At 39.4% G+C, this 12,735-nt stretch overlaps 1 protein-coding gene across 2 annotated transcripts in view; it reads left to right on the forward strand.

The window, feature by feature from the left end:
- The first annotated feature begins 8,996 nt into the window (after window positions 1-8,996).
- Window positions 8,997-12,735, forward strand: part of ATG5 (autophagy related 5) — a 48,557-nt gene continuing 44,818 nt past the window's right edge. The window contains exon 1 of one of the 2 annotated variants that reach the window (XM_042444998.1): window positions 8,997-9,168. The gene's annotated coding sequence lies outside the window, so the exon portion shown is untranslated. The other variant, XM_042444999.1, reaches the window with a different exon arrangement.

Here is a 12,735-nt window from a genome sequence, read left to right on the forward strand (position 1 = left end):
GATTAAATTCATGGATCTCTTCACATAATAATAATAATAATAATAATAATAATAATAATAATAATAATTTATTTATATACCGCTATTCCAAGGATCACAGCGGTGAACAATAAAAGATAAAACAGTTAAAACAACACGAGCCCCAACCCCCCCCCCCAGCAGAATTACAACAGTTAAGAACAATTAGCAGTCAACAACAATAAAAATCCAACAGCACCCCAAGCAAATGGCTGTGTAGAGTGGAATACATCATAAACATCGCCGGGGGGAAAAGAATAACAGACAAGGCTCACGGGGGAAAAGCCTGGCGGAATAAGAAGGTCTTCAGATCCTTCTTAAAAGTATTAAGGGAGGTGCTAGTACGGAGCTCATTGGGGAGAGAGGTCCAGAGCTGTGGGGCTGAAACAGAAAAGGCCCTCCGGGATGAAGCATATCTAGCATCTGGAACTCTTAAAAGATGTCTCTCACCCAATCTAAGAGTGCGGGGTGGATTGTATGGGGAGAGGCGGTCCTCCAAGTACTCTGGGCCCAAGCCATTTAGGGCTTTATAGGCGATCACCAACACCTTGTATTCGGCCCGGAAGTGAATATGTTAACATGTGTTAACATTTTTGAAATATAATGCTACTCTTCCTTCTTGGTCTTTTTCTCTGAAATATGTTATACCTCTCTATTATTACATTCCAAATTAAATTGATTCAAATTAATTAATACACAAAACACATACACATACACACAATACCCCAAGGTACATACACTTAAGTTCCATGCAATACCTATGTCAGGTTTCAGATATTTAGGTTTCATGGACTTGGCACTATGACAGATACATGCATATACTTTTAATGTAGATAAATGAAACACAAGGGTTCTGTGACAGTTTGCCCATTCCTGCCACCAAATGCAATAGAGGTTGCTAATCATAATGATGAATGTCTAAATGGTGCCTAAGATACCTAGGAACCTAATTTATTATTACTACAAATTTAAACGTATGCTTTTATGATTTTCTGTAATAACTCTGCAATCATGGTATTATTCTTGAAATATTCTTGAGATATAGTGCAATTAAATGCCCAACCAAATGGGAAATCTTATTCTAAGTCAATGAACATGAATGTATCAATTTAGGAATGGCAATGAGAAATATAAAATGTAATTGAAAGTATTTAGATTTTCTAAAATACCAGATAATCAATTAAATACAGTAAATTTTATTTCAGTTAGTTATTCAACGTATAGTACATTACATTTTTACCACACCATTTTTACCACATTTTTATCAGCTGTGGAAGTGGCAGAAACATGATGACACCTAGTGGTGTCAAGCCATGGTAGCAAAAGAGCAATTGTTTTAAGGCATCCAAGCCAAATATGTCTGTAACAATTTTTCAAGAATAAAGCTGTATGAATGGAAAAATACTACTTGTATCATATCAAGTTTATTATGTCCTTCATTCAAAACAATTGTACTCAGTCTGAGCAGCTGTGCTGAGGATATGAATTTTATAGCCAAAGGAACCTAATTTATTATTACTTCATATTTAAATGTATGCTTTTAGGATTTTCTGTAATGACTCTGCAATCATGGTATTACAGTTTTGAAATATAATTAAATTCAAAAAGAATTAAAGGTACAGTGCACCTGCGTCATAAGTGGGTGCGCCATACGTGGCTTTCAGCTTACAATTGAAAGCCACACTCCAGTAGTGGCAATGGCACATGTGCCTGTGGCATGCATACCGCGCTGCACCACATACACAAACCCCATTGTTTTAAATGGGGCTTGAGCATTTGCGATATTTCTCTTACCCAGAGAGGGTGTGTGTCTAGAATGGATCCCCCGCGTAAGGGAAGGGCCCACTGTACTTTCAATCTACATGACAACATATCTATACAGTAGCTTTATATACATGTAGTATAATGCAGTTTCCTACTACTTTAATTGCCATGGCTCAATGGTATGGAATTCTGGGATTTGTAGTTTGCTTTGTGAGATATTTAGCCTTCTCTGTCAGAGAGCTCTGGTGCCACCACAAACTACAAATCCCATTATTACTTTAATAATGAAGTATTAAAATGTGTTCTAATGAATTAGGTTGTTTAATTCTATAATTTGTTATAGGTGTCCATCTCTCTGGTATCTTATTTAGTAAAACAGGAGATCATGCTACCTCAGGAGAAGAAATATTACCAGTATATCTGGAGGAAATGTGTCGCATGGCTCTACCAGCAGGCAGATTAATTTGGGTGATCTATTTGAGAAGAGTGGGGATGGAGTGGAGGGGGGGGAACCTTCTGGAGCCCAGGCCAAATAGTTGGGCTTGTGGAGCAGACAAACAGCTAAGTTTGGAAAAAACAAAAAAATAGAAGAAGTAAAAAAGCAAGTTTCGGAAGGGAATCATTTGTTTCCGTAGTAGAAGACCAAGACACGCAGCAAACATTTAATCAAAATATTAATTAGTGATTAATTAGTGATATCTCACCTAATCTCCAAAACCATATTCATGGATAACTTACTGCAAAAAAAAAATTATTTCCTCCCTAAGGCCTGCTTTAGTTGGATTCCTTTGAAAACTTTTCTTCTTTACTTTTAATTGCATTTAAAAATATGTTGTGTTTTTCCATTCTTCTTTTTTAATGGTGCATTTTGTTGTAGATAAATGCCTCTCACAAAAGCTTTACTAGCATCCAATACTATTTTAATGTCAGTACTTTTATTTAAATTATCTTCAAAAAATATTTTAAAGTTTTGTTCAATACTTTTTTTAAACCTTGGAATAATATTTCATTCAATCAGTAGTTTAAAAAGAGATTTGTAAGAAACAGAAACATTTTTAACATGAGGATAAGCCAGAAAGATGGTGGTTTATAAACTAAGGAAAGACAGAGAGAATAAATTAATTTTAAGGATCTGACAGAAGAAAGTAATGACTTCAAATAATGAGATTTTTTAAAATCATAAATATTATTCATCCCTCTATAAATAATCACAGATTTCACTGTGGAAAATAAGTTACTATTATAAATGACTATTTAAATAATGAGAAAGTTTTAGTTGTTACAGATTCTCAAAGAAGATTTTGTATTACTGTGACTGAAATAGTGGAAATTATTTTTTTTTAAAAATGTTGTAAAGCCCGGGGACTGGATGGCTTATCAGCAATGTACTATAAATACAATGTACTATAAATTGATCTTGAAGATCCATTGCTTTGCCACAACAGACAATTAACTCAATTTTGCAATCAGGGAAGATACCAGGCACGTGGCATAATGCCAATATAACCTTAAATTCCTAAACAAGATCAGGACTTGACAGAACCTAAGAATCATAGGCCTATTTCTTTATTAAATGATGACTATAAAATTTGTACGTCAAGTTATTCATAAGGAAGAACACCACAAACCAGGAGAAGCTGCAGCTGTTTGCTCTTGCCTGAGTTTTCTGGCAAAGAGAAGATTCTTCCCCCTCCTGAGTTAGTTGAATGCAAAGTACTTTTGCCTTTTGAAACCAGTTTGCAGCAATTGAAATAAGCTGAGGACAAAGTGGGGAAATAGGGAAAGCAGAACGAAACTGAGGTTTTAAAAGAAGCTGAAAAGTGGGACAAGAGAGGGTTAATCGGTACTGTCCCTGCCAAATCAGGACAGTTGGAGATATATGGTTATATTGAATAAACTGTTTCCCTCCATTGTTGATTCTGAGCTTGATTTCTGTGGTGTCATGTTCCTGATATGTAATGTGAGGATCTACTCTGAGCTGTGATGCACTGCTCTTTTTAGTTCATTCTTTTCTTCCAGGTGCCTACTTTTTATTATCTCTACTTTCCTGCTAAACTGTGAGGTCCTGCCTTATTTATGATATTTGGAACCAGTTTGTTCAGTTTTCTAATTTGTTTAGTTCCACCCAAGCCTATCATTCTCACAGAACCTCACCTGGAGTGTATAATTATAGCTGGCACGTTCAAAGCAATGCAAATAAATTTCTTTTAAAGTCACACATGCGCAGAACTGCTTGTTGATTCAAAACTGCTGGAGGTTAAACTCTCTCAATCTTTTTATCTTTTCAGAAGATCTGTTAGAATGGCCTTCCATGCTTTTCATTATCTGTGGATATGAATAATGCTTTCAAACAGCCCCAATATGACTGTACAATTGGCACAACTTTGAAGTCTGTAGAAAAAACACACATCAAATTATAGATCAATCAACAGTCTAGAGAAAGCAAAATTTCTGGCTGTCAATTAAATCCATCTAAAAATATTTCTCCTGATCTGGCCTGTAATCATAACTCAGGTTTTCTAATGAACAGGATGGATTTTAAACATCTCTAGTTCAAGAAAACTTTTCCATGCAATCCTACACCTTACTTAGAAGTAAAATTCATTTAAATCAGTGGATCTTCCTTTCATGTGGATATGAACAGGTATTGAAATACCTTGCAATGAAAGGTATTTAATTTTAGAACTGTGACAGGAATCAAAAGGAATTCCAAATTTTTTTGGACTGCACCTCCTAGCATTCCTTGCTGGCTATTCTAACAATGCATGATAGCATGTCCCATGATCCCCACTATGTCTTAGAAGGACATAGTACTGCTTGTCATCCCCCAAAAACATCCACCTATCTTGAAAGGAGCACTGGCACACTTTCCTTCCCAGCCCATCTAAAGCTGTGTTGTGTGGGCTAGAGAGTTTAGGACTGCAGCTGAATACAGCAAGTGTGATGGCTCTGAAAGTGAGAATGCAGAAAGCTGTCCTTTTTTCTTTTGAAACATTTTTGGGCAGGAATGCAAAAGCTGTATAAAATACATTACTGTATAAGCAAATGGTGTTAGTTTACAGATTTAAATGAAGAATTTTAGGTGTATACGTCCATTTACAGTGATGTTGACAGAATGGTAGCATAAACATTTCCAAAACGGATGCCAAAATTATATCTCATTTCAAATTAAAATATATGAATAATTTAATGCTTAGAACAATTATAACAAAACTACATTAAGCAAAAGGGATCTTGTAGCACCCATTTGAAATTAATGTATATCTTCACCTTGGGAACCTGCTGTTTCTGGCAACTTAGTGATAAGATTTTAATAACTTATGCTATTATATCTGCTTTTATATTAATTGGCTATTATTAATAATATTTTAAATGCTTCTTTTTAAAAAATAATATTTTGCTCCTGCCTTGGGTGATCCTTGGTAAAGTCAATAACACACTGCAGAAACAATCCAATCTGAGACCACTTTAATTGCCCTGGCTCAGTGCTAGGAAATTCTGGGAACTGTAGTTTTGTATGACATTTAGCCTTGTCTGTCACAGAGCTCTGGTGCCACAATAAACTACAATTCCCAGAATTCCCTAGCACGAAACCCGGGCAGTTAAAGCAGGCTCAAACTAGATTATTTCTGCACTATGTTTTGGACCTAAGTCTAGCTCCTGATAGCATTATTCTCACCATCTGTGACACTCAAACCCCCATATGTTAAACTATGGTTACTAAAATCCCAAAGTTTAGGTGTACAACCAGGTCTTAATTTGGCATTAAAATAGAACCAATTTTGTTAGAAAGCATTCATTAACATCTGCAATGAGATGCTTTTCTGTTCATATAGACTAAGGCCCTCTTCAGACTGGCCATTAAAGCCGGCCTGGGGGCGGAGTTGGAGCATTGCATCCAGATGATGCATGCCCTGACTCCACCCCCAGGGCACCATGATGCTGTGCGCTGCTCCACATGGCGTGCAGTGTCACTGCGCTCCTCCAGTGCTGCGCCTATACAACGCTGCCCTGAAGGAGCGCCGCATAGCTGTGCCACCATGGCTATCGCGCCTTTTCTAGGGTGCAAAAAAGGAATTGCTTTTTGCAGCTCCTTTTGTGCCCTGGAAAGGCTGGATTGGGGCTATGGCGTGCCGTTGCCATGGCCCCGATCAGGCACAAAAAGGGACAGCTTATAGAGCCCTTAAATTATTAAGCCCCGATTTTCAGTGTTTCTAACCCATACAGGGAACCTTCACATACTGGTAGTTCTTTACAAAGACACTTAAATCTATCGTGGACTACTCTTCTCAAGAGGTCTTGCAAGAGATGTTGGACAGACATCTTTCAGAAGTGTTATAGGCTGCCAAAAAGGAGCGTTTCCCCCCACTCCTTTTGGGCCTTGCTTTTCTGGGTTGGGACAGCTTTGGATCAGCTTCTGGTCACATTCAGGGGATGCACTGTGTAATCACTATGTCCCCCAATGTGGCCCTTTTGGCCCATCTGTTTTGGGCCATAGTTACTTCAGAAGTATAGTTAGTATAATTCAGAAGTGCTCTCGAGGTTGACTTGAGGGCACTTAATAGCAACAACATTAATAATTATGTATTATTCATGGCAGGGGGTTGGACTAGATGAAGTGATGCTTTTCCAACTCCTTCTATGATTTTTATGCAGAAATACCACGAGTTACGCAAAATCTATTGACACCACTGAGTGTCAGTCATATTGGCTGCAAGTCTTAGGAGATTATAGCATTATCTTCACTGCCGGGATAGACTCGGGATGTAACTTTCTTAAGGAGGATTTTATCGCATTTACCCATTGCTGGGCAGTAGGCAGCCTGTATGCAACGCAGGCTTCTCTTAAAACTGACTTCAGAAAATCAATTGCCCTCAAAAAGCTTTAAGTTTAAGATGTGTCAACTCTTCTGAAAGAGTGGCAATTTCTGTGGCAATTTCCCTGGGAGCAAACATCATTGAACTTTGTTACAAATCTGGAAGACAAAATAAAAAGGTAAAAACATAAATCACAATTCTATTGCTATGCCATTAAAAGAAACTGTGCTGAATTTCTAATATGCAGCAAACTCCACTTGAAACAAAGGATAATCAGGAGAAAGTAGAGTTCATGCAGTTTGGAGGCCAGATATCATGGGATGTTTTAGCTTCTCACATTTCACAAAGTATTGTATGTTTTTATTTTATTTTTTAATTTTCTTAACATAAAAGAAACCTGCAAATTCATATATATATATATATATATGGTTGCCCCTCCATATCCATGGATTCGGCATCCATTGATTCAGCCATCCAAAAACATTATTTTAAAAACATTTAAAAAATAAAATCCCAAAAAGGAAATGTTGATTTTGCCATTTTATATAAGGGACACCATTTTACTATGCCATTTTATATACAGGGATGTGAGCATCCATGGATTTTAGTACCCACCAGGGTGGGCGGGGCCTGTAACAAAACCCCAGCGGATACCAAGGGCCCATTGCGGTACCCTAAAGGCACCAAATCCTGTCTGACATTGGGCCCGAACAGACAGGCCAAAATAAAGCTGCTTTGGGTCACTTTGGAGATATGCTGTTTAAATGACACATGCATCTTAAGAGGCCAGAAGCTGTGCCAAAGCTGTGTTTTAGTCCTTAGGACTGAAGCATGGCTTTGGCAGGGCTTCTGGCCTCTTAGGACGTATGCTTCATCTAAACAGCATACCTCCAAAGTGACTCAAAGCAGCTATATTTTGGCCTGTCTGTTCAGGCCCATTATAATCTAAACAGGGCCAGTCTTGGTTAGTATTTGGATGGGGAACTGCCAGTGAATTCCAGGTGCCATAGGCTATATTTCAGGGTATGGAACTGGCAAAATCACCTTCAAAGTATTCCTTGTCCAGGGGGTGACCAGTTGTCAAGCTGCAAAGGAGGGCAAGGCACCACCCAATGTAGGACGTTGAAGAAAAATGTAGGCCATTACACAATAAAAACTAACAACCCTAATATAAATGTAAATTCATGCTTCTTAGTCGTGCTCAAAATGGAGGACATTTTGGAATTCCTCCTGGACAGAAGGTTGAAATGTAGGACATGCCCTGGAAAAGCAGTATGGCCTGGTCACCCTGTCCTTGCTTTATAAAAACCTATGAAATTATGGGGGCGTCATGAGTAGACAGGAGACTTGAAGGAAAACACACACACACACACACACACACACACACACACACACAGGGGGCGTCCCTTAGATCTAATCTGCACTGCAGAAGTAATCCAGTTTGATACCAGCTCAATGCTATGGAATCCTGGGAACTGCAGTTTTGTGAGACGTCAGAGTCCCACCCGGGCGACTCTTCCCAGCTGGAGGCAGGAGGAAAGCGGCTTACTTATACACAACCAGCATAACTATTTTAAGTATGTAATCTGTAGCCAATTGCTATTTTGTTGTTGGGGGAGAGATGGGGATGGCCCCATTATGTTTATTATGCCATGTCATGTTATTTCAACATATGTAATTGATACCGACTGTTGTTTTGCTGCTAAGGGAGTGCGGGAGATTTAGTTTACTGTGCTATGTTATGCCTCCATTAATATGCTATATTTGTATTTTGTATTTTTCTTTTTGTATAACTACAGTATTGTTATTACATTTGCTGTGATGTATTTGGTAGGGGGTGTATTATGTATTTTTGTTCCCTTTGCTTTGTAATCCAAAGGTGGAATATAAATAAATCATATTATTATTACTTAGAGAGCTCTGGTGGCAAGACAAACTCCAGGATTCCCTAGCATTGAGCCACAGCAGTTAAAGCAGTGTCAAACTGCATTATTTCTGCAGTGCAGCTGAGACTTCAGAAAACCCTATGAAATGCATGGGGTTGCTTGGCTTCCACTCCACCAGGCGCACCTGAAGCCTAGGAAAGCTCATGCTTCCAACTTCTTTCTTTCAGTGAGTCTCTAAGATGCTACAAGAGCTCTCTATGTACTGATTCTGCAGACTAACATGGCTATTGTACCCAAACAAGTGATTGGAAGTAGCGCGCATGCGCAGTCTCCTCCACGGCTAGATCTTTTAATTGTGCCAAACCAAGGGATTTGAAGAAGCGCGCATGCGCACACTCCGGCCCAGCAGGTGGAGACTTTTCCTCTTCCTGCTGTCGCCCCCTGGAGGCTGACTGGCGCAAAACCAAGCGTCAGCTGCGTCCGTTTGGCGCTCCGGCGTGACGTCATCTCCCCGTGCCCCCTCCATCTCCGGGGGTAGCCGGCCATTAGTCGCTACTTCCGGGTTGCGACGCCGTTGGAGGTTCCCGAGAGCGCCTTGCTTTCTTCTTCGCCGCCGCAGAGGAAGAAGAAAAAGAGGAGGAGGAGGAGGACTCGGCGGCGGCGCCGGACTAGAAACACTAAAAGTAAAAACTTTATAAAGTGTGTGTGGGGGGTGCAGGTTTGCAGGGCCTGAAAGGGACGGCGCATGCGCACTTGGTAGCCGTCTGTGAGCGCGCAGTTGGCCGTTGAGGGAGAAAAAAAGCAACTGTCACCAACTGCTAGGTAAGGTCCGTCCTTTTGTGTCCCCTCCCCCGCCCCCGAGGTTTGGAAAGGGCGGGGCCAGGAGGAGGGGGGCCTAGTCCCTCGAGAGGAGAAGGGCCCTTGTGGGTAACCATGGTGACCAGGACATGCCCTCCATTCCAGCCTTCAGCTCCCAAAGGCCCTCCATTTTGAGCAGGGCTAAGAAGCAATCGTTTTTATATTTCTGTCTGAGTGGCTTTCATTATTTGATAATAATATTTTATTATCAACATGCTTTTTATTTTATATATATATATATATATATGTGTGTGTGTGTGTATATAAAATGTTTATTAAATTTAAAACATACATATTAAAACTATAAAAAGTATACAAATGCAAAATACAAATAATTCAAACATACATCAAAAGTCATCTTCCTATTAATATCTTGCTTGCTGTACACACACATATATATATATATATATATACACACACACACATATACATACTCATGTATAACCCTTGAAATGTTGGTCAAATGATGGACTCCCAAAACCTGAGTAGACGTACCCATGGGTCAAAGTAAGTACTGTACTATATTTTAATTCCCAACAAAAAAGGAACCATCCCCATCCGCTCTGGAAGCACCCACGCCCCCTTTATATCCTCTCCTCATCCATGAAGCATTTAGTAGGAGCACAAACAGTTATGTCTGCTGGAATTTTGTAGGTTTTCTAGTACTGTTTCCCTTTCCTTCATCCTTTGCATCCTTTGTTACATCCCGCTAAGTTTTACTCTCGACTTATCCATGGGCCATATCTAAATCCACAATGTTGGCCCCAAAACCTGCCCTTGACTTACACATGAGGTAGGCTTACAGTTGAGTATATACGGTAGTTCCACTTCTTTTATTTTATAACCTTCCTCATTCTTTCAAATCTTTCCTTCTTTATCCATCTGCTTATCCTGCCCCTTCTCATCCTTTCCCTTTCCTTTTGTTCTTCCTCTTTCTCCTTCTCACCTCCTTCCTCTTCCTACCTTCTAAAATCCTTCAGCCTCTTCTGTATCTGCCACCTTTCGCCTTATTCCTTTCCCTTTCAGTCTCTATACTCTCCCATCTCATACCTTCACTCACATACTCTAGCCATCTATCCACATTCTTTCTTCTCTCTGTTAACCATTCATACCAGCTTCCTCTTCCTTTGATCACTGTTTATTCCATTCCATCATTACCTGACTTTTCCTCTCTTAGATTCATGTAACTTCATCTATATTTTCCCATTTTAAAAATTTTAACTATATTTATAATGTAAAGCTTATCTGGCCCTATTCCCTTATTATTTGTATCCCGCTCTTTTCCCAGAATTGGGACTTAGACGATATTAAAAAACAACAGTACAATTAAAAACCTAGGAAAAAGTACATTAAAAAGGAATTAAATTTTTACAATATTAAACCAGATAGTTATTAAAAGAACAAAACACATTTTAAAAAGATACCTCTATCTATATATATATCAAATTGTTTGAAATGGTACAACATCCCTTTTAGCTTTTGTTTGATCGTGTCCTACATTTTTTGTCAATGCCCTCCACTTTGAGCATGACTGAGAAGCATGTGTTTACGTTTACACTTGTCCCTCCATGTTTGCAGCTTTGACTTTTGTGGATTTGATTATTCATGGGTTTTATTAACTTATATTTATTTATTTATTTGGAGTATTTATACCCTGCTCTTCAGCCACTGAGGCTCTCAGAGCGGCTTATAAGGTCCAAGGCAGTTGCAAACACAGAAGCCACTTCCTTCCTACAGCCCCCCCCCTCCGGCCCCCGATGGTCTCTGTGGCCCTCATTCTCTATGTATTTTGTATATATCTCTATATATTCTTTCTAGGAATCTCTAGGTCCTCCAGTGCAATTCTGTAGTCAACTTCCACCAAAAGTCGCATTGAAGGACTGAGATTCCTAGAGAGAACACTCCACTAAGCATTTCTACCTCGTCCAGTGCAATTCTATGGCCAGTGTCTGGCAGATGTTGACTGCAGAGTTGCACTGGAGGACCTAGAGATTCCTAGAGAGGTGTTCTTTCAGTGTTGTTTTTTTTTTGGGGGGGGGGTTTCCACCTTCACAGGGGTCCTGTGCCCCTAACCCCAGCAAATGTGGAGGGCCCATTGTACATTAAGTGTTTCTAGCTTTTATTTGGGAAAATCCTCAATTTCTTCAGCATCTTACAGTTTGAGTGTGACAGAAGCATACATTTACATTTGTAGAAGTGCTTTTAGCTTTTATTTGGTCATGTCCTACATTTTCTTCAATGCACTCCAGTTGGAGTGTGACTGAGGAGCATGAATTTTCATTTATATTAAGTGTTTCTAGCTTTTATTTGGTCATGTCCTCCATTCTTTTTTTACACTGCCTTGTTCTCCATTGCAGTTATTAGGATCTCTGGTCACCTTGTGGGCATCCCTCTTCCTTCCCTCAGAAGGATACCCTTGAATGAAACAAACATGCAACCAGTCAGGATTCCCTGGCAGGGTTCGGGTGGGCTCTGGGCATAATCCAGTGCATTTTAAGTACAGTGGTCCCCCTGCATTCATTGGGTTAGGGGCACAGGACCCTCATGAAAGTGGGAAAACCGTAAATACAAAAATACATTTTCTTTTCCTGATATAACACCTCTTTAGGACTTCTTAAGTTATCCAGAGCAACTCTGTGATCAATATCTGCCAGATGTCAACCCTAGAATTGCATTGGAGGATGCACAAATTTCTAGAGAAGTGTTCTCTCTTGGAGTCTCTGGGTCCTCCAGTATGACTTCTGTTAGATGTTGACTATAGAGATGCACTAGAACACCTAGACATTTCTAGAGAGAAAATATTACTCAAATCCATGAAAAATAAAATCCATAAAAGTCAAAGCCGCAAATGTGGAGGGCCAGCTGTATATACTCAACTATAAGTTGATCTCATGTATAAGTCCAGGACAGGTTTGTGGGCCAAAATTATGGCTTTTGATATGATCCGTGAATAAGTCCATAAAACCTAGGGGTGTGTAACAAAGGATGTAAAAGAACTAGCAAAGGGAAAACAATGCCAAAAAATATACAAAATTCCAGCAGGCGTAACGGTTTGTGCTCACCCTAAAGCTGGATGGATGAGAGAGCAGAATGTGGTCAATGCTTCCTGGACTAATTAAACTGTTTCCTTTCAACCAGAGATGGTTCTCTATTTTTAAAATAAGATAAATTCTGATACTTACATTGGCCCATGGGTAAGTTAACTGAGGTCAATTTTTTGATTAAAATTTCTGGACTTATACATGAATATATACGGCACCAGCTGTAGGGGCTGTTTCCCCTTCCCCCAGTGACAGGAACTGTTATATTTGTGCCCATTGATTAAAATTGTTTCTTTCTTTCTTGAGAACTTGATCTGGACTAGGGATCAGCACTCTCATGAACCACCTCTC

Source organism: Sceloporus undulatus, chromosome 1 (genome assembly GCF_019175285.1).
Source record: "Sceloporus undulatus isolate JIND9_A2432 ecotype Alabama chromosome 1, SceUnd_v1.1, whole genome shotgun sequence".
Lineage (NCBI taxonomy): Eukaryota > Metazoa > Chordata > Lepidosauria > Squamata > Phrynosomatidae > Sceloporus > Sceloporus undulatus.